Here is a 22467-nt window from a genome sequence, read left to right on the forward strand (position 1 = left end):
CAAAAATTTGTTATCTCTTGTCAGTTTTCTGGTCTTTTTATTATTTTTTAATAGATCTTAATTGGAGTATAATTGCTTCATAATACTGTGTTAGTTTCTGTTGCACAACAAAGTGAATCAGCCATGTGCATACACATGTCCCCATATCCCCTCCCTCTTGAGCCTCCCTCCCATCCTCCCTATCCCACCCCTCTAGGTCATCACAAAGCACTGAGCTGATCTCCCTGTGCTATGCTGCTGCTTCCCACCAGTCAACTATTTTACATTCGGTAGTGTATAAACGTTGATGCTACTCTCACTTCACCCAGCTTCCCCCTCCCACCCCATGTCCCCAAGTCCATTCTCTATGTCTACCTCTTTATTCCTGCCCTGCAACTAGGTTCATCAGTACCACTTTTTTTTTTAGGTTCCATATATATCTCTTTTGATAATAACCATCCTAACAAGTGTGAGGTGATATCTCGTTGTGGTTTTGATTTGCGTTTTCCTGATGTTTAGTGATGTTGAGCATGTTTCCATGTACTTGTTGGTCATCTATATGCCTTCTTTGAAAAATGTCTATTCAGGTCCTCTGCCCATTTTTTCATCAGATTATTTGTGGTGTCTTTGCTACTGAGTTCTATGGGTTCCTTATATATTTTGGATATCAACCTCATATCAGATATATGATTTGCAAATGGTTTCTCCCATTCTATAGGTTGCCTTTCGTTTTGTTGAGAATTCCCTTTGCTGTACAGAAGCTTTTCAGCTTATGTAGTCCCACGTGTTTATTTTTCTTTTCTTCCCTGTGCTTTTGATGTCATATCCAAAAAATCATTTCCAAGACCTTATGTCAAGGAGCTTTTTCTTTATATTTTCTTCTAAGAGCTTTACAGTTTCAGGTCTTACATTTAAGGCTTTGATCCATTTTCCATTAATTTTTGTGAGTCGTTTAAGATAAGGATAGTTTCATTATTTTACATAAGGATATCTAATTTCCCCAACACCATTTATTGAACAGACTGTCCTTGCCCCACTGTATGTTCCTGGCACCCTTGTCAAAGACTAGTTGACATGGGTTTATTTCTGGGCTCTCTATTCTGTTCCATCCACCTAGGTGTGAGTTTTTATGCCAGTACCATACTGTTTTGATTACTGTGGTTTTGAAATGTAGTTTAAAATCAGGAATTGTGATGCCTCCAGCATCATTCTTCTTTCTCAAGACTGCTTTGGCCATTTGGAGTCTTTTGTGGTCCCACATGAATTTCAGAATTTTTTTCAATTTCTATGAAAAATGCCACTGGAATTTTGATATGAATCTATAGATCGCTTTGGATAGTATGGACAGTTTAACAACATTAGTCCTTTCAATCCACGAAAATGGAATATGTTTCCATTTGTTTGTGTCTTATTCAGTTTATTTCGTCGAAGTCTTATAGTGTTCTGTGTACAGGTCTCTAGCCCACATGGTTAAATGTATTCCTAAGTATTTTAAGTGGGAATGTTTTCTTAATTTCTTTTTCAGCTATTCTGTTGCTGGTATACAGAAATGAAAGTGATTTTTGTATGTTGATTGTGTATCCTCCAATTCTCCTGAGTTTGTTGACTAGCTCTAACAGTTTTCGGTGGAGACTTGGCCGGGTTCTAAGAGCCTCCCAGTTCTCTCTAGAGCAGTGCCCTGAAGCACTCAAGTTTGTGGGCTTTCTCCCAATCACACAGCCGTCTGCAAAGTCTGGCGCTCACCATCCATGGGAGCATGTGCCAGGAGCTGGCCATGCGGGGAGAGGAGGTTGAAGTGCACAGAACGTTAGAGGTGCCCATGGGCCAGTTAGGTGGACCACAAGTGAGGTGTCCCCACTGGCTTGTGGGGGAGCTTCCTGACGGAGCGCACAAAGCATTTAATAGGATGAACTGCAAAGCACTTAGCAGCAACCTTTTGATGAGTTCTGAGTCCTAGTTGCTGTGCTCCCAGCCCCTCCCAACTCCTCAACTGTGCAAATCACCTCAGTATTCTGGGTGGGGTGAGAAGGAAGTGGGCCCCTTGAGCAGCATCCCGCACAGCTCGGGAAGCTGGGTGCTCGCTCACACACTGTCACTTTTCCCTGGGAGAGAAATGCAGCCCAAGGGGGTCTCTCTTGGCACTAAGCTGTGCCACCTTGGGGGAGAAGTGATGCAGGTGAAGGAGAAGAAACCATTCTTCTTACCCTTTTCAATGCATCCAGGCTCAGATTTTTCTGTTGGACCTTCTCCGCTGGACTCCTGGACTCCCAAAAAGGTACTTTTGTCCATGCGTGATTGTCAAATCAACATTCTGTGAGGGGATGACAGTAGAAATTTCCTATTCTGCCATCTTTCTGACATCACACGCCTCAGGATTCATTTCAGATTTCATGATTCTCTAGTACCTTGTAAGTCTTCTCAGAGATGGCTTCTGCATATCTTTAGGCGGGGAGATTGTATCAAAACATGATTAGTTCCAGGAAACCCTAAATCCTCCCTTACTGTCCAGGATATAAAGACCTATTTGTTTCGTCGACTTGGGGAATCTTTACTGTCAGTCCAAGGCACCTTTGGTAATTAACGTTATCAACTAATCTTGAACTTTCTCTCACTCTCATCTTTCTTACATCTGGACTCTCATTCCTGCTTCTTCTCTCTCTCTCGGGATAATGTAGTACGTAGGGCTGTTGGGTTAGCTTGCCTGGACTCCAACCCTTTGCTACCTCCTAGCTTTGTGAACTTATTTGTTCTGAGTATCAGTCTCCTTTCTGTTAGCTGGGAAGATGTTAACATCTGGCCAAGTGGATTAAAGAATAAGTGAGATAATGCTTGCAAAATTCTTAGCAGAGACTGTCACATACTAAGAGCTCTGCGTTGATTATTTATTGGTCCTTCTCATGCAGAGTTACAGGCATCATCATTCACAGTGGTCCTCCCTATTCCAGGCTCTTGCGGGGTTAGCTACAACCTGCAACAAAGATAAGTATTGTAGCGGAGCCTATTCAACAAGCAAGTTTAACTTCCTGGAACCACTTAAGACCAAAAATGATGAGCTTCCTCACAGAGCCCAGGATTGGTCTAATCCTAAAATGAAGCATAGATGGCTCTGTCCCTGGGAATTGCAGAGGTGAATGGACAGAGCTAAAAGCCAAATTGTTTCTTCATCTAATTTTACATTATCCTTTGATTCTGACTCACGGCCTCTTTCTTTCTTCTTCATCCTAAATATGCACCTTCACCAAATCCTGTCTTCTCTTGCTCCACGCAGCTTCCCTCTGGGGCCAGTGCACACCCAGGGCTCACTTCCAGGCTCTTGTCTCCTGAATCTGTTGCTCTAGTTCCAACTTCTTTCCTGGCTTCCAGTTCCAAATTTCCAGCTGTGGGATGTTTCCACTTAGATGTCCCCACAGCACCTCAAATCCAGCAAAAAATACAGCTCATTATGTGCTCACACACACCAGCTTCTTTTTCCACTCATGGCACCCTCTTACTCCTTGTCACTGGTCTTACAAACCTCAGCCATCTCTCTCCAGCTGCACCCCTCAGCCCATCTGTAACTAATATTATACCTGTTTTTCTTTCTTTGAGCATTAGCTGCTCCTTACTTCCCATGTGCTCTACCAGCCCTGTCTGTCTGGCCCTCCTCACCTCCTGCCCAGACCTCCTGTACCAGCCCCCCCAACCCATTCCCTTGGCTTCAGCCAATCATTTGTCCAAGCCAGCCTATGTGCTGCCACCAGACTGCCCTTTGGCCCAGGCACACCTCTGTTCCAAATCACTCGTCGTCCGCATTGCCTGTGACCGTCTCTGGCTCTAGCATGCAGGAATCGCCTCACTTCCACCTCTGCTTAACTCTCTCCCTTTATTTCCCACAGGCTCGGCCAAACAAGTACCACCGCGATCTCCAAGCATGCTTTGTCCTTGTTGCCTTGTGCCTTTTCAACCTCCTCTCTCAAATCCAACCTTGTCTACAGCCCCTCTTCATTCTTCAAAGCTCAGCTCAGTATCCTTCCCTCTCATGAAGTGTCGCCCCATTTCCCAAGCAGAAATAACCCCTTAGAAAGTCTCACCCCTCTGAATCCCCAAAGCTCTTTGAGTTCCGTTTGGATGCTTTCAAGAATTTAATTCAACAAACACATACTGAACACAAATGAAATGAGACAGTGTTGACACTGGGTGACAAGGGAAGGGAGTAGAGGAGGGCAGGTCCTCTTCTCTCAGTACCTCAGTTATCAGACCCACAGGCCAACAGCTCCGAGATGTAGCAAAGCTATGATGGAGTTGGGAAGAATGTGCCCTTAGAGTTAGGAATTACTCAGCTTTCCTTTCTCCCCCACACGCCCAGGGCTGGGTCCCTCCTTCCTACAGCAGGGTTTTCAAGCTCCACTGCAAGAAGCCCAGGCTTCTGTGGGATCCTGCCAAAGTTCCACAGGGTCACTTTGGAAGTAGAGGTAGGCTTTGAATATTTTCTGAGATTACATCCCTTTACTATGCTTTATATATTGTCATAATACTTCTGAAAACAATTCCTTTTTCTGCCTTTATCCAGATTATACCTACAAATACCCAGAAAATGCTCATTTTCTCCCAGATACGAAGACTGGGCCAGAGAAGGAACTCAACGGAACTGTCACCAAAAAGAGTAAAATGCATTTCATTTGTCATATTGTGGGTTATGTAATAATGTAAAATGAAAAATAAAATATTATAACTCCTCAGAACCTCTATTCTCAACCTGAATGTATCAGTATTTCCTTTTCATCATGTTTTCTCAGACACCCCCTCACCTCCTCCACCACAGCTCCACCTGATCGGGTTCCTGGATTAACCACGGCCCCCTGTCCCCTCATAAGACATGCCACAATCAAGAAGCCAGGCATCCGGTCCAGTGGTTAAGACTTCACCTTCCAATGCAGGGGGTGCAGGTTCGATCCCTGGTCGGGGAGCTAAGATCCCACATGCCTCATGGCCAAAAACTCAAAACATAAAACAGAAGCAATAGTGTAACAAATTCAATAAAGACTTTAAAAATGGTCCACATTAAAATAAAATAAAAATTAAAAATATAGGGCTTCCCTGGTGGCGCAGTGGTTGGGAGTCCACCTGCCGATGCAGGGGACACGGGTTCGTGCCCCGGTCCGGGAAGACCCCACATGCCGCGGAGCAGCTGCGCCCGTGAGCCATGGCCGCTGAGCCTGCGCGTCCGAAGCCTGTGCTCCGCAACGGGAGAGGCCACAGCAGTGAGAGGCCCGTGTACCGCAAAAAAATTAAAAAATAAAAAATAAACATAGTGTCACAAAATATTTTTTTAAAAAAAGAAGCCAGGCATCAAGGAAGCTACTTGCTGGCACACCCACATACTCCTTTATTCATTCTTAGTGTGAATGATTGCTTTGAAATTTACATACCTTTACATAAATAGAACATACACATGGAGTTTAATGAATAATCAGAGAGTACACTCTTGTGTAACCCTCCTTGGGGCCTCACTGCCAATACCTGGAAGCCCCCCTTATGTCCCTCCCAACTGAAAACACACCCAATGCCCCTGTATTAGTCCGCCTGGGCTGCTAAAATACCACAGACTGGGTGGCTTAAACAACAGACATTTATTTCTCACAGTTCTGGAGGCTGGGAGGCCAAGATCAGGGTGTCAGCAGGGTCTGGTTCAGGTGAGAATCCATTCCTGGCTTGCAGACGGCTGCCTTCTCGCTGTGGCCTCACATGGCAGAGAGAAGAAGAGGAAGCAAGCTCTCTGGTCTCCTCTTATAAGCCCATCACGATGGCTCCACATGGCCTCATGACCTGTCTAAACATCACCTCCCAAAGGCCCCATCCCCCAATACCATCACATGGGAGGTTCAAACTGCAACATTCAGCCCACAACACCCCCAGAGGTAACCATCTATGTATACATCGCCAAATGATACACCAGAGCTTAGCTTTACCTGCTTTTCAACCTGAAATAAATGTGATCGCAAGGTATTCTCTGTCTTGCTCCTATTGCTTGATACTATGCCCTGAAGATTTACTCCTGTTGTTTTGTGTAAAGTTTGTCCATTTTCATTGTTACATAGTATTTCATTGTTCGACCGTATTAGAATTTATGTACCTATCCTACAGGTGTTGAGTGGTTTGGGTTGAGCTGAGTGAGCCAGGCTGCCATGAGCACTCCTGCCGTATGTACACTCTGGTGCACCTCTGCCTGGGTTTCTCCAGGAATCGACCTGAGAGTGGACGTGCGGGACCACAGGGTGTGTGTGTCTTCAATCTCCATAGACAACACAAGCTGCTTCCCAAAGAGGTTATTAGCAGGTTACAACTTTCCCCAGAGTTTCTGCTGCCCCAAATACTTGCCGACAGTTAGTATTTTCAGCGTTCTTAGTTTTTGCCTGTCTCATATGTAGTGTTACCTCGTTGGGGTTTCAGTTTGCATTTCCCTGATTACTAATGAAGTTGAACCTCTTTTCTGAGTAGCGTCCATTTGGCTTTCCTCTTTGGTTTCATGCCTGTCCAAGTGTTAAGCTCATTTTCCTACTGGGTTATTTCTTTTTATGGATTTGGTTAAGTTCTTTATGTGGTTGACATCCTACTCCTTTGTCAGTTTTTGTGTCACAAGTATCTTTTCCCGCATTACGGCTTATCTTTTCACTTGTCTTATGATGAAGTGTGCACTTCTGCTTTCTCCCATTGGGCTTTATGCTTGCAAACTAGGAATGGTGTGTGTTCCTAAGGCTGTGCAGCCTGGTTGTTCCAGAACACAATGCATTGAATGCCTTGGGAAAGCTTCATAAAGACTAGCTATTTAAATATGTTTATATGGACAGAGAGTTATACAGACATAGAGATGTGGAATTAGGTGAGCTGATACAATTATAAAAGCACTGGCGATGGAGAAGGGTCATAAGAATCTAGGAGAACTCTGCCTTCATTTTTATTCACAAGTGTCTCTAAGACCTCATTCCACTGCAAACACTCTGAAACTAGAATCTGTAAATGATATACCTTGGTGTGGTTTGTGCAAGGGAGACCATGCTGAACTCCACTCAGCAAACCTACACCCAAAGAAAAAGACCCCAAAACTGATGATTAAATGTACATTTAGAAATTTTGAGTTAAATTACAATATAGTACAGGAGCATCATTTTTAGTAATTCCCCACTTTAACTGATTTTTTAAGTTAATTATTCAGTGACTGGTTTCATTCTTCATATCAGCAAGAGGGCCACAAACCAGCAGGAATTATGCTTCATTACCATTATTTTGTATACCAAATTAAAACCATTAACATGCATAAATATTCCAGTATTTGTTTTATTCTGATGAAATATACATAAAATTAACCATTTTACGTGTCCATTTCAGGGGTGTAAAGTGCACTCACAGTGTTGTACAGCCCCCACCTACATCCTCTCCAGAACTTTCCATCTTCCCAAACTGACACTCTGCACCCATTGAACACTAACTCCCCACTTTCTTCTCCCTCAGATCCTAGTAACCAGCATTCGACTGCCTGTCTCTATGAATTTGCCTATTCTAAGTACCTCATATAGGTACACATACAGTATTTGTCCTTTTGTGGCTGGCTTACTTCACTGAGCATAATGTCCTCAAGATTGCAGAACGTGTCAGAATCCCTTCCTTCTTGATACTGAATAACATCCCATTGTGTGTATGTATCACTTTTTGTTTCCATTCATCCTTCAATGGACATTTGGGTTGTTTCCACCTTTTTTGGCTGTTGTGAATAATACTGCTGTGGACATTGGTGTGCAACTGTATGAATCTCTGCTTACAATTCTTAAGGGTGTATACCCAGAAGTGGAATTTCTGGATCATATGATAATTCTATGTTTAATTTTTTGAGGCATGCCATACTTCAGTATTGGTTTTAATGTGAAAGATCTTATAATTTCAGAAAAAATTTAAACACTCAATCCATGGGCTCCAGTCATATACGCCATATTGTTTCTCGGGTTCCTTAGAAACTAGGCTTGGATCATAGGGCAACCTGATGCCGAGCTGGAAGGGATCCTGGAGGTCATACTGGCCACTCTCCTCGCCTTACAGAAATGAACAGGACAGCCTGGAGAGGTGATGTGACTTGCCTACAGGCACAGTCTCTTGGGAAGACAGGGCAGAGCCTGGACCACACAAGGTGGTCCTGAAGAAGCAGGTGCCCCAATCTCTCTAATCACAAGGGACACATGACCCCCAAAGAAGGAAGTGCTCTGCACTGAGCCTGCCTCACCCAGCCTGGTTGCAAGGCTAAGGTCCTACCCCCCTGCACAAGTGAGCTTCCCCAAGGCCTGGGTGCTGAGCCTGGTGGATGCTCTACTGGCCCCATCAAGCACCACACCCAGGGCCACCCTAGAAGCCTGGTGCCAGTCAGGCAGTCCACGCCAAGGAGGCCAGGCCCAGCTCAAACCTGTTTCCTTGTTTTCCTTTCGGGTGTCTCCTGCCCTGCCTGCTGGTCTGTATTATTCTTGTCAGTGGCCCACCCTCCTGCTGAGTCTGAAATACGCACATGGGAGCTAGCGGAGGGCTTGCTGCTTCTTCATCACCTATCCCAGTGGTGGCTGAGCTGGCTCCTGGCACAATGTGGAATAAGGGAAGTTGGCCAGCATTTCCCAACTAATTTTCTCTCCTCCCCACTCAGGCTGTCTTCTCCAGATTCCCATGACCCTGGGCTCACCCTCAGGACATCATGAGCTTCCACTGCAGCACCTTTTTCCTCCAAACTCTGCCCCTCGCCGTCAGCGAGCTGCAGTGCACAAAGCAGACCCACACTTTTTTTTTCTGATAACAGTAATGAAACTGTCTTACACGTTGTCAAATGGGCTTTGCTGTAGAAAAATCCATTTCTTGTCTGTTATCTCCAATGATCTCAACCACAGTCCTGTAGAAATATGTGGGGAAAATATGAAAATCTTTGTTTCTTTGATGAGAACACTGATCCTCAGGAAGGTGAGTGATTTGCCCAAGAGCACACAAGTGCGAGTCCAGACCTCAGAGCACATTCCTGCTTCAGTTCGGGGCTCCGGAAGGGGCAACATCAGATGAGAGATGAATGGATGAGTCCTCGTAGGGTGCAAACCTTCCAACCCAGGGCTCTTGGAGATGCAATGATTTGGCAAAGGAGCAGCTCTCAAAGGTGGGAGTGTCGGGGACCTGGGAAGACTAGAGGGACCCAGTGGGGGGCCTTTCTATATGGCCTTTAAATCCCATGGTGATGGCAGCCGCCTAGGACTCAGGAGGTCAGAACCCTGCCACGGGGCAATAGCAACAGCGTCTTGGGATCGTGCCTGCGCCCCGAGCAGGGCGGATGCAGACCCCTGGAACACCTAGATGAGGGGCCCAGGTTGAGGAAGACACAAGACTGCAGGTGCAGAGCTAACACTCCTGGGCTGAGCATGTTCCTGCAGGCTGCAGGGCTGTGCACCTGCCTGCTTGGAAACAGTTCCCCCAGCTCCAGCCTTCAGCCCTCCCTATGAATGTGCAAAGCAGTGGAGGAGAGAACTGGCCGCGAGAAAGTGTAAAGGGAGCAGAAGCCACAGCTCCTCTCCGAAATCCTCTCCCTGATGCAGCGGAACACAGAGGCGCAGGCGAGGCATCCAGGTGAGCCCGGATGCAGGGCTTGGGGCAGCTGCCCATCTCAGCAGGAGGCCCTGTTCCTCAGAAAGGCACCTCGATGCTCTGGGAAGGAAGTGCATGGCTTCGGCTTAAACCACGTTTAAGTGGTTGAGTCTCCCTAGGGGGATGGATTGGAATGAGGATAACGCTCCCGGAGAATGTCATGAGGGTGGACGGAAGCAGTGGGAACCGGAGTGAGGTGCGCTGGGGGAACCTTCTTTAAGAAAACTTAAGACGGCTGGCCTGAGTTAAACAAAGCCTCCCTGGGAGGGATAGCTGGCTGCAGGTGAACAGGGACTCCAATTTTCCGATCAACCTCCAGGCAACACCCGGGTGGCACTTGCACCGGGGGCGCCTTAAAATACTGACGCCAGGCCCTCCCTCAGAGACCCTGATGTAGTCATCTGGGTGGGGGTCCCCCCATCAGGACAGAGAAAAGCCTCCCCAGATAGTTCTAACGTCCAGCCAACAGTGAGGACCACTGCCCCGTGGGAACAAACTGCAAGATGGAACATTCTGAAGGACAGGAAGGTGGGAAGCACAGGCTGGGGCGCGGGGAGTACATAAGGGAGGGCTTGGCAGAAAGGAGATAGGTGGGGGGGGGGGCACCTTGAGGGGAAGGAGGTGGCAAACGGAAGCCCAGGAGCACCCAGGCCCACTTCCCTGCAGCCTTGCTGGGACCTCCAATGCCTTTCCAGGCACTTAATGATGGCGGGGGGGGGGACACTGGCATTTGAGTGTCCATGAAAAAAATACATATATATTAATTTTCTCCTTATATACAAGAGAATGCCATCAATTTATGCCCATTTGGATGTTGGCACATTAAAGAATGAAAGAATAGTTCTATGTCTCATCCTCATACAGCACTTCTACATACGAAGAACTTTTACATCGGTTATCTCAATCAAATCTACTAGTTGCCCTGGGAGACAGAAAGGACACACACCAGCATCCCCATTTTTCACAGATGAGGAAACAGGCTCAGAATCAGACGACGTGCTTAGTTCCTTAAATGTTCAGGGGCAGAGCCCAGCTGGAATTCAGCCTCTCGACGCTCTGGTGCTTTCACCGAGGCCAAAGTGCTCCAGGGGTTATGTGTCAGTGATCCTTCCAAGACTGGACCACAATGTGACCAAGCTCATTCATGCAGCTCAGAGGTTTAGCCTCGTCTGACCAGGACTTTGCAGTTTTCACAGGGAGTATAGTTGAGTATGTTCAATTATTTGATACATTTGTTCACACACCAAGAGGAATGTGTCTAGTAAGTTATTCAGATACTTTTAACTAAATTATCCCAACACCTAGACAATGCTTTCCTTGGTAATGTGATCTATTTATAATCAATACAGAGCGACGATAATTGAAGATTCTTGTATAACTTATTGTACCTATGTCTATTTCATTTTTACATTTTGCCCCAATTGGGTATTTCATTTACAAATAAAGTATTTTATAATATTTGTGTTTGGCTTATGTATTAATTCTTTATTTGTAAAAATGGAAAGATTCTGCTAGTGTTTTGTCTCTCAGCTAAACCCTTCTACGGAAGCTGGGTTGTATCAGTCATGGGGGCCATGAGTGGGGACAGAGGCTCTTAACTTTTTTGGGTCAGGGTGGACTTTGGCTGAATGGTGAAGCCTACAGTCTGCTCAGAATAGTGTTTTTAAGTGTATAAAAGAAAATATAAAGGATTACAAAGGAAACTGATGAGGTTGAAATACAGTTATCAAAATACTAAAACAGATCTGCATTATGTGTTTGCTTGTTAACCCATTAAATAAGATCTAGTGCCGAGTCTCACACCCACTGTGATTTTGAGATGGTGATGATTTATGAATGATGTCCCAAGAGACCTGCAATAACTGTAGTATGAGGTGGAAAACTCTGACAAAGTCACAGTACTAGTGATATTACTTTGCTTTGTTGCCTACACTGAAAAATGAAGGAAATGCTAAATTTCAATCAGAAACAGTACAAATAAAGATACAATTTTTTTCTCATCCAAGGGCACAAACCCCTTGATATCACGTTAAGAACTCTTGACCTAAGGGTTGGACCACATACCTGGTGAGTGAATCCTAATTACAAGCTCCTGGGACAGCATTTCCCAAAATGTGTTTGCTGGACCACCAGTTTTAGGAAATTTTAATGGCTGGCTGTTGCGGGTTGAATTGCGTCCCGCGAAAGGTATGTTGACATCTGTACCCCTGGTACCTGTGACTGTGACCTTCTTTGGAAAAGGGGCCTTTGCAGATGTGATCAGGTTAAGATGAGGTCGTATTCAATTAGGGTGGTCCTAATGCAGTGTGACTGGTGTCTGTGCAGCCTTCCTGGGAGAGGAAAGATGCAGAGACACAAAGAGAGATCGCACGTGTGACAGAGCAGAGACTGGAGCGATGCATCTACAAGCTGTGGAACACCAAGGGCTGCGGGCAAGACCAGGAGCTGAAGAAAAGGCATGGAACAGACTCACCCCTCGGGGAGTACACAGTCCTGCCAATACCTCGATTTTGAACTTCCGGCCTCTAAAACCATGAAAAAAAAATAATTTCTGTTGTTTAAGCCACCCAATTTGTCATTTTGATACAGCAGCCCTGGAAGATTGATACACTGTCCTTAGAAAAAAACCATTTGAGATCAAAAAGTCTGGGAATCCATGAGCATTAAGTTTCCCTTTTGGAGTTACACAATGCACCCTAGAATATCAGAGATTCTGAGGAAGATGCTCAGCAAAGTACTGGTTTAACCTAGAATGCCCTCCGAGTTCATTTAGCCAAAAAACAGTTATTTGTGGCACAGCTAAATAATGATGTTTAGTGGAATACCAGATGTCCCAGGAGCAGAAAAAAACAACGATAAAATTTATAAAGGACCAAAAACCATATAGAGAAGTGTAGAGAAACGTGCACTGACCGTAAGTAGAATCCCAGAAGCATAGAACAGACAGATGCCTTACAGGTCAGTTCACTATGGCCACTCAGTTTCACAAATAAGGAACCTGAGGCTTAGCTAAAAATGTGTTTGCCGAAATGCAGATGACACAGCCCTAGTGTGCATAATTGGAAGATAGATTTATCATTAAATTCTGAATTCTTTCAGTTGGGAGTCATGGGAATTTCTTTCTGAATAAACCCATCCTACATAAAAAGCTGGGTTCTACCTTCCTAACAAGTTAACTGAATTTTTACTCATGGAGGTGCCATTTTAAACTCCACCTAGGGACCACTAGGGGAGGCATCTGAGACCACCCATGCTCCAGCTATGGGACCCCCTCACCAGTGTCCCAACAGGAGGCTTGCAGCAGCCTCCTGGCAGGTAGGCCCTTGGCTTGGGTACAGGGAGAGCGGTTGAGAGCCCAGCACCTGTGTGAGCTCATCTAGGAAGTCGTGGGGCTTTGGGTGCTTCGGGATGTGACTGGGCGGGCACAGTGTTAAAGGTCAGAGCCTGAGACCAGAACCCTTGTCCCGAGTAGCGACTGGTCCAGGGAGCAAGCTTAGGAGGAAGGGAGGGAAGCAGGAGACGGAGGGGACAGTCGGCCCTGAGACGCTTCCACGCCAGGACCCCTCGTGTTAAACCTCAGCTCGTGCATTTGCCCGACTCTAGTTTTTATGCCACCAAGTCATGCTGCGTTCAAGCTGTCCAGGCTGGGGAAAGATTATCAAACATCCAGAAATTTTGCAAGCCGGCTGTTAAACTATTGGTGGTTTGAAACTGGTCACAGTGGGAGTATTTTGACACCACGGCAATCAGCAGATGTTACAAATCAGAGTCGTCGTGCATTTTCCCCGGAGAGCTGACCTCCTGCATGCCTCTATCCCTTGGCTTATGGAAGTCTTTGCTTCCCTCCAGCAGGCTCTGCAACGTTGGAACTGGGCTTGTGGACGCTGCCCGGGCCCTGTCTTTCTAACTCTAGCTCGCTGGGTCTGTAATTTTGCCGTGGGAATCAGGGTTCTTCAGCCTGGGCTCTGACCATGTGGAGTACCAAGAGAAATGAAGCCTTTATTGCCAGAAAAGGGACCCTGAGAAATCTGGGGTGCAGCACCTTCAAAACACTGCACCTCCAGGGCAGCAGCGCCAGAAGCTGTCCAGCTTAATCACTCTGTGACCAGTCTCCAGCAGTTCACAAAAGCATCTCATAACCAGAAAAGAAAATGCAGAAAGCACTGTCCTCCTCTGTCTGTGTTCCTGCCATGCGGCCGTGGCCCTTCTGTCAGCTGCCCCCACTTGGAGCCCTTCTAGCCCTGGTGGGAGTGTCCTGATTTCGCTCCAGATGGTGGGAAGCCTGGCCAGCGGTGCGAGGTTCCAGCTTCTGCCAAGCGGTTAAGAATGAATGACTCTAATGTGCGTCTCTTTAGCCACTTGACTCACTGCCCCTTCCTTCATTCTTGACATTTGGCCAAGATACCCTCCTGCTTTTCTAATCATCCCTCTGCAACAGCCTTGGAAATCAGCTGTCTCCCACTCACCAGAACACATACATCAAATATGCCAGATGAATGGAAAAGAGTACCAATTTAGTTCCCTTTACAGGTAAAATGTGCAGGAACAAGGAGCCAGTTAGACCTGTTGAAACTTCCTGCGGGCTGGTCATTCGTGAGTCATATTTACATGACCCTGAATCGCCTGGTTTGGGTTTAACTGCACAGTTTGGCCTGCTGCCTCTGTGGCTGGCTCCATTTGGTCATGGAGGCCACGAAAATAATGCTCTGCTGCCACTGCAGAGCGGATCAAGGGGCAGCAAAATGGAGAGGAAAGCAACGGGCCAAATTAACCAACAAAATGACCAATTTGATGCTGCATGGGAAATGCAACCTATGCAAATCTAGGGAGACTGATTCATTTGAAACATGAAATTGTTGATACTTGAATACTTTAACCTGTTTAAAAATGGCAGTTTTGCACAGTTCAACCTCACAGTTACATCCCCTTGATTTTCAAGTCATTGCTAATTGGACACCTCAGGATTGCTCGGGCTGGACGTGGGAGAAGCCCTGCCAGTCAGGAGGAGAAACAGTCTATCTCTTGCTCTGGTTCTGACACGTTCTTCTTCTCAAGTACAGTTTAGAGGGAAAAGCTCTGGTTTAAGAGTCGGGAGGCCTATATTGCAGCCCCAGTGGACCTCCTATACGGCCACGGACAAGCATTTCTCCTCTAAGTCTCGTTCTTGCCAACTGCAGCAACCCTATAAGCATTCTCGTGACACCCGAATGAGACGACGGATGGGAACACGGTATTTTAAAGTGAAAATTACTACACAGATCATTTATAAAGGCTGCACACATTAACCCTATTGCTATGTGAGTGTGTGTATACTCCCTCCAGAGAGAATAAATTTTGAATGCAATCGTTTAACTGATTACCTCTTTGTTCCAGTGTCATTCCTGACAGCAAACAATGCCACAGCAGTAACAAATGGCCACTGTATTCCATCACTCATCAGAGTGTAAAGTTCTGATAAATAGTGAGAAAACACATGGGCTCTTGTGGGTGGGAAATCTGTGTTATTGCCAGTAGCAAACTGCATTTCTTTGAAAAAGATGATGTCACGGTGCTTAGAGATTATTTGCTTGACTGCCGAGACCTAAGGAAACTCCAAGAAGAGTCTAAAGGCCCCGCCTGGGAGACGAACGGCCTGGTGTCCCCCTCCCGTCCCCCTGGTTCTGGCATTTGTGCGACTCGGCTGGACAGCTGCTTAGGACTGGAACAGCTTCCTCGGAATTCCCTGACCAAACCGCGGGCCTGTGTTGGGGCGGGAGGCAGAGATGGAGGTCGAGGGCGTGCCTTCCATCTCCTCCGCTCCTGCCCTCGTCTCTGCTTCTCTGCAGCTGCCCCCTGTCCTCCCATTCCGGCGAGAGCCCAGGCAGATGTCCCCCTCTGGCGCGGCTGCCAGACCCACTCCGCTGGCAGTTGTTGCAGCAGCCCCGGGGGAGCAGTGTGACCACGGGCACCCACCACAAGCAGGCACATCTGCAGAGCGCCCCTGCCCCTGGTCCCAGGCCTGCAGGCTCAGCTCCCTGCTGCACACGAGGTCTCCGGCTGGCACCACTTAACACGGCCCCTCTGCCTTCACCAGGGAGGCGTCAGCCCATGTGACTTTCACCTCCGAGATGTCCCACTCTGCTGTTAGCAGCATGCTGTTTTCCAGATACATACATGCCTTTAAAATGTCCAGGCTTAGAGAATATTTTTCACATTCTATCGATGACCTTTCCAAAGTTTGAATGGGCTATCCCTCTGATGTTAAGTGGAAATATTATTTTAAAGATGAAATAAAAGAATACCAAATCTTTGAGGACATTATGCTCAGTGAAATAAACCAGTCACAGAAAGACAACCACAGTACGATGCCGCCTACGTGAGGCTCCTGGAGTCATCAGCTTCACGGGGACAGAAAGTAGAAGGGTGTCTGCCAGGGGCTGGGGGAGGGGGGAATGGGGAGTTTCCGTTTTGCAAGAAGTAAGAATTCTGGAAACTGGTTGCACAACGATGTGAATATACTTAACACTACTGAGCTGCACACTTAGAAATGGTTAATACGGTCGATTTCATGTGCGTAATTTAATTTCTTTTTTTAATTTTTTAGAGAATACCAAATCTAGAAGTAATGAAGTTCACAGAGTTACATATATCAGAGTGGCTGGAAGTAAGGAGATGTAAAAAAAATCCTTCAACTAGAAATTTCCGTCATCATCCAAGATAAGTTGTCCCATTTTTACCAACTGGAAACTTTCTCTAGGAAACCTGCTATTTCTAATTGCATTTCTAATAACTATTACAAACACACAAAGTCAAAATGCAGGTAGATGCTATGGTCTGAATATTTGTGTTGCCCCAAAATTCGTGTTGAAACCCTAACCCTCAAAGGTGATTGTGTTGGCAGGTGAGGCCTTTGGGAGGTGATGAGGTCACGAGAGCAATGGCCTCATGGTGGGATTAGTGTCCGTATAAAAGAGGCCACACAGGGCCCACAGCCCCTCCTCCGTGTGAGGGCACAGAGAGAGGTCTGTGACCAAGAAGAGCGTCCTCACTGAAGCTGCTGCCACCCTGGTCTCAGACCTGCAGCTTCCAGAACTGTGAGAAGTAAGTTATGTGTCGTTCCTAAGCCCCCACTCGGTGGTATTTTGTTACAGCAGCCCAAGCAGACTAAGCTGACATCGGATAGTGTCATCTAACACTTTGATGGGGAAAAGATCAGCCCCTTCTCCACAGTTGCTTCTCCTCCCCTCCCGAGGCTAAGATTTAGGGACGGGCTCCAAGCCAGAAGTCTGACACACAACAGTTGTCCAACTTACAGCAGGATGTGCCTCCTCGTTCACAGAACAGAGAAGGGCTCGTTTTTCATCCAGCTCTGCCTCCCTCAGGGTCAAAATTCTAGTTCCCCCCAATGCAGGGTCGAGTCCTTTCATCTCAGTTTTGACCAAAACGGAAACCAGGATCACGAGAATTCCTCGGGGCCAGTGTTGAGAGGAATTTCCCCTGCTCCTGCCACAGCCTCGAGGGGGCATCCTTCCTTGGTGAGTAATCACAGTTCCATATGACAGAACAAACAGCATCTCCTCTTTAAAAAAGAAGAACAAGGAAGGAAAATCAGCTGAAGGAAGCTGAGGTGAAAGCCAGCCTGGACTCAGCGTCCCGACGAGATGTTGCTTCTTGACGGGCAGAGCTCGCTCAGAAGTTACTCCAAAGCAGAGTTCCCTCAGAAGTCAGGAGGACTTCTTTGGGTCCATGCTCCAGGAAATAAACTAAGCAAAACAGAAAAAGGCTCAGACTAAATCCAGACGAGTGCCAGACCTGCCCTCGCTGCTGCCGTAACCTCCTCACCGAGCTCACCCCCTGCCCAGTGCCCACCTGCAGCTCCCGGGCGACCTTCGTTCCCAGACAGCTCTCTGCCCAACAGCAAGAGCATATGAGGCCGCCCACTGGGTCAGGAGGTCACCTCTGTGTCCACGAGCTCTTGCTGGGGGTGGTCTCTTCCCTGCTTCTGCTCCCCTCCACCCCTGCAGTCCTCCTGGACCTCCACGGTCCTCACTCACCAGCCAAACCTGGTCCACGACCAGCTCTGTGCCCTGACCATGCCTGTCTCTGGAACCTGACAATCAGATTTCAGTGTTTCTCCAGACTCAGTCCACTTTCTCTGAAGACCTGGCCTTGCTGTGATGGACTTGGTCCCAATTCTATGGACTAACTTTGAAAAGATGACCACTGCTCATGGTTTCACGCCACAGGGAGACAGGAAAAATGGGGAGAGAGGAGAGAGAAAAGAGATGAGAGAAAGAGGCTCTGTGGGAATGTCTTCCCCCAAACTCACAGTTCACTTAGAAGTTACCATGTACAAATACAGAAGCAGCAGCCAAAGAGTGAGCACCGGCCACCAACCGCCCCCACTCATCCCACCCCCAAGGTAAGGATCGCCCTGTGTCCTCACCCTCACCCTGCCACCGGCCCCATGATCCTTCGTTTACTGTAGGACTCTGCAGTCCTCTGGGACAAGAGCCACCTCCTGGTGAGTCCCAGCACCTTCGCAGAAGGTGGCACCGAGGAGCCATGCAACCAACACTTGTCCACGTGGCTACCACAGGCAGACCACGGGCCCAGGACCCATTAGGGCAGAGCCGCTTCTGTCAGAGCAAGGCCTCCGGGTCCCGTCGTCCTAGACCATGAGGTCCAGGCCACCAGCAGATTTCGTGGCCGCCGTTTTCCAGTACATGGACCGACTGCTCGCTTCCCCCTCCTCCTCCTCCCCAATCTCACCCACCCTCACTCCCAGGGGAGCATTCAATCATGCGTGTGTACACTGGGCTAAATAAAGTGGACCATTTATAAAGCGGGAGTATTCTCCAAGCACAGAAGCAGATTCCTGGGCATGTTATTGTGATGAGTGTAATTCATAAAATGCTCCTTGGGCCAAACTGTCCAATGAAAGGAGCTGCTAGACTGAGCTTTTCAGACTCAAAGCGGATGCTCTTTACTCAGTCCCGATGAAGAACCACGTTGCTCTATGCCCTCCACAGAAGGAAACTTCCGAAGTACGGCTGGGGATGGTAAGATGCATGGGGCCAAGGTACCATTTCAATTTCCCCTGTTCTTTCAATTGTTAACACTTGCTTTCAGAAGTTTTCTATTTATCCAGGTGGGCGTTTTGAAGGCAGCGTGTCCTTCATCCACTTTAAAGATCTCTTACACAGGACTGGGTGTTTTCAAAGCCCCACTCTCGGGGTGCAGTGGAGGGCAGGGGGCTTGGTGGCTGAGATGCTGCCACGGGTTAAAATGCTTCTCCTTCCTTTCAGAAGGAGCTGCCAGGGAGGAGGGCTCAGAAAAGGAGCTTTGACCTCCTGGTGGCACCATCTTGGAGTCATCACTCTAGAGAACACAGGAAGAGCACAAAGCCTTTCATAGATTGCACCCCGTGCAGTGAGTACTTGGGTAACCTGTTTGTGAACTTTAAAAACACGTTCAATGACTCTGAGCCCATCCCCTGATGCAGTGCAAGAATTAGTCAGCATTGCAGTAAACATGGACTCACCATCTGAGTTCAAATCCTCCCAGCACATTATGCAGACTCATCACTTAATTTAGGCAACCACCTGGAAAACACTGTTGCAACACAAACATCCATTCCAAACCTCCGCACCGTGCTGCTCACGGGGAGATCCAACTGAGTCCGGAAAAGATGCGTGTGCTCAAAGCTCTGGGGTTGCCGGGGCCTTTGTCTTCCCAGAATGGAGCCGGCTGCCCAGCGGACAGCACTGCAGCAAGCGCTCTGCCTGCAGCTGCACCAAAGAGCTGTCCCCCTGCTTGAAATCTTGGCATGACCTGGAGTTTCCCTCTCTTTCTTCCCCCAACCCCCAAATCATGGCCAAATGGCTTTCTCATTTTTCCTGTGGCTGCTCGTAGAATTCTGATGCTCGAATCCAAGCAGAGTAGGGCAGACATCACCCCATCACCCCAGCCTTTCCACTGTCCTCCCAACTCTGGCCCATCTGTGGGCCCTCCTCCCACCTAATAACCCTACACCTGCACGTCTTCTTGACTCTGTGCGCTTCTGCCCAAGCATCCCCAGAAACCCTCTGTCCTCATAAGGCCAATCCTATCCTCAGCATGGTACTGAAGAACCGAGAGCCGGACAGTCCCACGTTCAAATTCTGGCTCTGCCCTGGTGTGCCTTTGGGCAACTTAATGCACCCCTCTGATCCCTCTGGTCCCCTTCGGATCTCCAGAGATACAATAACAGCACTGACAGGCACCTCCCAGTGGCTCCTAACCCAGTGCCTGTCTGTCATGGCTATGCTGGTCACCTGCCATCCGCTCTCAAGTACATCCATGAGTTTTCTCTTCTTTTCTCTTCTTGGGCTCTCTTACCAAGTGGCTTCCCAGGAGTCTGGGACAGAAAAACGCTCTGGGGATGTGGCACATATATACAATGGAATATTACTCAGCCATAAAAAGAAACGAAATTGAGCTATTTGTAATGAGGTGGATAGACCTAGAGTCTGTCATACAGAGTGAAGTAAGTCAGAAAGAAAAAGACAAATACCGTATGCTAACACATATATATGGAATTTAAGAAAAAAAAATGTCATGAAGAACCTAGGGGTAAGACAGGAATAAAGACACAGACCTACTAGAGAATGGACTTGAGGATATGGGGAGGGGGAAGGGTGAGCTGTGACAGGGCGAGAGAGAATCATGGACATATATACACTAACAAACGTAGTAAGGTAGATAGCTAGTGGGAAGCAGCCGCATAGCACAGGGATATCGGCTCGGTGCTTTGTGACCGCCTGGAGGGGTGGGATAGGGAGGGTGGGAGGGAGGGAGACACAAGAGGGAAGAGATATGTGAACATATGTATATGTATAACTGATTCACTTTGTTATAAAGCAGAAACTAACACACCATTGTAAAGCAATTATACTCCAATAAAGATGTTAACCCCCGCCACCCCGGCTCTGGGGATGGGGAGGGGCCAGGGTTCTTCACCTTCTCACCTCAGGCAGCGTCTCTGAGTGGCTCCACCTCCCACCAGGAGCCCCTCCCTTCACCATCCCAGCTCCCACTCGGCAGGCCCGAACTGGTTCCCATTTCCAGCCAGTGCCCCAGCTTCTGTGCTCAAGTTAATATACCTGATGCTACAGCTGGCTTCTTGCTGTATTCATCTCTAATTTGCCTCACCACCCCCTGTGTCTTCTCAGCTCTTCCCAGGTAATAAATTCTTTGTATTAAGTTCTCTCTGTTGAAAACATTTTGGACGACTTCTCTTTTCTGGCTGCACCATGAGTGATGGAGGGGCCCCCTCCCTTCTCTTCCATCTGTCAGTTCACCGGACGCCCCCAACCCCTGAGTGCGATCCCCACCATATTCTCTCTCTGCTATTCCAGATCCCCCACCCCTCAAACATATCCAGTTCCCCTCTGCCCTTGACAGAGACCACCCGCTGCACAGCTGCCTGACTCCTCACCCAGCCCCTCCCAGCCTTCCCTGGCTACGGAAGCCTTAAACATCTTCCCACCAGGAGAAACAGCCCACTCAGCTGAACAAACGAGTCCACCAGCTCCGGTGATGGAGGGAAACAACAGCTGCCATCGCGCTAACCTTCAAAAGTAAACAACCACATGCACTCCCTGTTGGCAGGGGCTCACTGGGATGTGTCTTATGGCAGCTACGAATTCTGGCTGGCAAGGGGTCAGGATAGAGAACTAAACACTGAGACCCGAGTTGACATTCTTTCCCTTGGATAAGGAAACATCATCTGTCCTGGAGAATCTGGATTTTACACAGTAAATTTCCTCCACCCCAAGCCTTTAGTCCGTCTGACAATATAACCTTCACTGAGAAAAGGGCAAGCTGACAGCAGTGACCTCAGCAAAGCCCGGGGTCTCCAGGTTTTGCACAAGAAGGACGTGTTCCTCCCTAATCGGTTCAGCCACCTGTTCAGTCTCCATGCCTATACTTCCCTTGTCAAGGAGCCTGGTACCAACCTGACAGTTGTTTGAATTCAGTTGTATTCAGTATGGCCACCATAATATTTGCAAGGATTCGGAATGGCTCCATAACTGGTCTGGCCACATTATTTCCCCATGCTCCTCTCCTTTAGAAATATCTCTTTTCATCAAAGGAAGAAACACTTTTTTAACCTCAAATCTAACAGTGACAAAACCCTGTTAAGAGGCAGCCCACGACACAAGCCTACAGAAAGCTTCTCCTCCATCTTTAACATAATGAGTTTCCAACTCTGTCCCAGCTGTCTCCACAGCAGCCCCTCACGGGTCAGATACCGACAGGTGGTAGGCAGATGGAAACCTGCCCTGGCCTCTGGGAACTGGGAAGCCGGGGAACAGCTTTCCTGACTCCTGGCTGGACTGAGATGGAGGGAAGCCCAAAATATCTTGGCACTGTCCGCAAGAGAGCATTGTTAAGGGGAGCTCAGTGGAGAGCACTCAGAAAGTCACTGCATTCAAGTGCTTGTTTTTAAGAGAATCTACTGCAGGTCGCAAGGGATGTCCAGCAACGCTTAGCTCTGAGCCCAGTTGTGAGGGTGGGTTCTGGGCTGTGCTTGTTCATTCCACGGCTTCAGGGAGTGGTACTGTGGAGACACCAAGCCTCACTAACATTTTGGTAATTAAATTCCCATTCCATGAGATTTCCCCTTTACCTTAGAATTTTCTGAAAATGGAGTCCTTGACTGATTAACTCAGGGATAAAGACAGTCTTCAGGGAAGATGTTCTGTGTCCAGAAAGCATTAAATCATGCCAAAATCTGTATTCGTTTGCTAGGGCCTCAATAACGAAGTACCACAGACTGAATGGCTTAAACAAGAGAAATTTCATTGTCTCACAGTTCTGGAGGCTAGA

At 47.6% G+C, this 22467-nt stretch overlaps 2 long non-coding RNA genes across 2 annotated transcripts in view; both read right to left on the reverse strand.

The window, feature by feature from the left end:
• Positions 1-4947, reverse strand: part of LOC113631698 (uncharacterized) — a 34503-nt gene extending 29556 nt beyond the window's left edge. The window contains exons 1-2 of the long non-coding RNA XR_003437519.1: positions 3213-4947; positions 2184-2418 (exon numbers count right to left, since the gene is read on the reverse strand). This is a non-coding gene — a long non-coding RNA (uncharacterized LOC113631698). The remainder of the gene's footprint in view (positions 1-2183; positions 2419-3212) is intronic.
• A 2330-nt stretch (positions 4948-7277) lies between these two features.
• Positions 7278-22467, reverse strand: LOC113631697 (uncharacterized). The gene is made up of 2 exons (XR_003437518.1): positions 22268-22467; positions 7278-17357 (listed from the first exon to the last, which is right to left on the reverse strand). It is a non-coding gene; the product is annotated as an uncharacterized LOC113631697 (long non-coding RNA).

The sequence above is a fragment of the Aethalodelphis obliquidens genome, unplaced genomic scaffold (genome assembly GCF_003676395.1).
Source record: "Aethalodelphis obliquidens isolate GAN/ISIS:26980383/991018 unplaced genomic scaffold, ASM367639v1 scaffold34, whole genome shotgun sequence".
Classification (NCBI taxonomy): domain Eukaryota; kingdom Metazoa; phylum Chordata; class Mammalia; order Artiodactyla; family Delphinidae; genus Aethalodelphis; species Aethalodelphis obliquidens.